The sequence below is a fragment of the Eschscholzia californica genome, unplaced genomic scaffold, assembly GCF_041429995.1.
Source record: "Eschscholzia californica isolate CP2 unplaced genomic scaffold, dmEscCali1.0.p SCAF_3, whole genome shotgun sequence".
In the NCBI taxonomy this organism is placed as follows: Eukaryota; Viridiplantae; Streptophyta; class Magnoliopsida; order Ranunculales; family Papaveraceae; genus Eschscholzia; species Eschscholzia californica.
Window position 1 is genome coordinate 24,143,425 of NW_028238420.1, and position 3,196 is coordinate 24,146,620.

The following is a 3,196-nucleotide window of genomic DNA, read 5'->3' on the forward strand; positions in this document are numbered from 1 at the left end:
GGGAGTCTAAAGGAGATGTCTTCGACCAAAGATACAATGCGAGTAAATTGTCGGATAGGACAATTGATGAAGAAGATCCTCAAGTCTGGTTGATTTAGGGGTCGTAGTGTTTATCTAGAAACCAACTACGATCGTCGAATTACGAAGTAATTCGCGGCTAACTTCAAACGGATCCTACAACGGATTACACATAAGAATGGCTATTTAATAGGATGATATGAGTAGTGGGAATGAGATATATAATCATGGGAGAGTCCCATGATGCACCCGAAAAGGTTGCACACCCAAGCGGAGGTATCAAGTAGTAATCCGGCAAAGCCGGGATCAATCCAAGGATAGGTTGGTAGTCGGTTATCGGGAGAGTCTAGCCCACCGGTCTACGAGTCACTCACTAACTTAGACTAAAAAGGAAAGAACAAGATAAAAGTGGGAGGTTTATGATTGAGTAAGCAACAAGAAGAGAATAAAACAAGTAAAACTGAACTAAACAACAAAGTAAATGGGCGAGAGAGATTCGAGAGAGATTCGAGAGAAGAGTTGGAGAAACAAGAGTCGGGAGATAAATAAGTGAGAGAGGTGTCGAACCGAGAATCCGATAATGATAAACCTACAACTATGTATGGTCCGACCTAATGTTCAAAGTATAACCGATGTTCGACTCCTAAGGTGATGTCTATAAGCACTACGTATATCCGGAGATCATACTTAGTCAAACAAACATCATAATCGGTTAATCCCGAGTCAACGAAAGTGTTGTCTAGTCGCCTAACTATGTGAAGTGCATGACAAGACACATGAAAATATGACTTAGACTACGATCGAAATCGAATACTTCGTTTCGTCTATTAACTGTGCGAAGTGCTTGACAAGACACATGAAAATACGATCAAAACGATAATCGAATTAAATGAACATCAATTCATAATCAAAACATCAAATCATACTAAACATAATTACGAATTCATCACATTTCATCTCATATAATCGACACACTTGATTTAGCTAACATGGTGATTAAATAAGAAATGGAAAGAAGATGATGAGAAATCCCCCTTTTTCGATGTGGTTCGAGGCTAGGTTCGTCGAGAAAAATGAGTCTCTAAGTGTAGTCGATCTCCCCGTAGCAATTTCCTGGATTTCCCTTTAATAGTGAACTTTGGGTGTCCCCGAGTAAAAATCAGATTTCCCCATAGCACCAATCATCATCTTCTCCATCTCAAGAACATCCACCATTAAAGCTTCACCAAGCTTTCTCTCTCTAAAGATTTTTCAGCCAAAATCAAATCAAACTACATGGGAAGCTAGACAATGATGTATAGAATAAAAACCCCATGGTTTCGAGCCCAAAAGATTGCCGGAACACCTAAGATAATCCGGCCAAAAGATGAGGAAGATCCGGCCAAAAGATGAGAAAGATCCGGCCAAAACAAGCTCGGCCCGAGCTGCTAGTGTTCATTGCGAAATCCACCGTCCCGAGCAACCTCCTTGCCGTCCCGAGATGTGCCATGAATAACCCGAGCTAGAGTTGCTCTTCCCGGCCATGAAAGGTGCTACAAGCTCAGCCCGAGCTGCTGTTTTGACCGTGCTCGGCTCTTGATGTGGCCGGATTCTTCCCGTGAAGAACAAGCTCGGCCCGAGCTGCTGATTTCCGGTGGCTCTTGATGTGGCCGGCCTAGCTTGGTCGGCCAAGCTAAGGCCGGCTACTCCTACCTCCTTCTTCTCTCTTTTCCTCTCTTCCCCTCAAACCCTAGAAGCTTAGGGTTCAAGAACACCCAAAAACCTTAGCCTCTTTTTTTCTCTCTCTCCTTGGTTGTTCAATTGATGAAGAAGATGAATAGTGTCTTGACCCTCTCTTTTTACTCAAACCCTAGACTTAGTCAAGACTTGACTTTGACTCAAACTTGAGTTCATAAAGAGGGTGCCTCCAAAATCTCTTCCTTCTTTCATCTTCTTTGGGCTTGGGTTTTGTTCCTTCATATCTAGGCTCTTGGGTTTTAGACTTGGGCTTTAATCTTCACTTGGAAATCAAGGGGGGTGCCTTCATAGAATCTTTGTTTTAAGACCGAACCTCGACTTCTTTCTTCCACAACTTCCCCGTACGAACTCCGAATCAACTTCCGTTTTCACCGTCGGACTCGTCATTGACTTCACTTGTTGTTTGACTTCTGATTTTGACCAAAATACCCCTGGTGCTCTTTTCTTCCCTTTTGCCGCATAAGATGAAAATGTGATAATTCGCTCTCTTTATTCCGAATTACACGCCAAACCACAAATAATATACCTAGCAATAAAAACACATAAATAATTAGAAATAAGACTCGAAAAGAAATAACTCATCAAAGTTAAGTGACCTAAATGTGGCATTTTCACGCCACATCAACATCCCCAAACTTAGAATTTGCTAGTCCTCGAGCAAACAAACAAAACAAGACAATAAAGTAAACCTAGCTCACTTTCGGAGGACTCTCGGTTGCATTTAGCGTATGCAACAAGCCTTTAAACCCTTAGGTTACCCCTAAAGGACGAGTTTTGTCTCGTGAGGGTTTCCAGTGAATACACCCACAAAGTTCTAGATTCCAAGGGACAAAAGAGTTTAACTATCGATGCAAATAAGGTGATGATCAACAAGTGAGAGACTAAAGTATGTCAAACATATGAATCAAACCAATAAACACAAAAGCATGCTAAGAATCTCCTCACTAATAGTTTTATACTCAAATGTAAGTATCCCATCATCATGAGTATCATCCAAGGTTAAAGTAACAAAACCTTGTTTCCTATCATAGCACATTTCGCCTCGACTTTGGCCTCACGGTCATACGCTCTTAAACATGAAATCACTCAAAAACGAATCATGATGGTTTACTCTCATGTGTGAGTATGGAATGAAGTAAACTCAACACATACAAAATTAAATGAGGATAACAAGTTATAAAACGAAATGATCTCTTAGGAATGGAAATAACCACTAACGAAATGGGGAAGCTCACTCACTCTTCTCACCCACTCTACCCTCTAATAATGTCTCCTAAAGGTCAACGGATACAAGTGATGGAATGGAAGATGATGAAATCCCGAGAATGTCGACGCCTTCAACGATAAAAGAACACTCAAACAACCTTTAAACTTAACTTCTTGCATTGAATACTTTATTTTCATAACACTTACACAAACACAAAATAACACATATAAACAA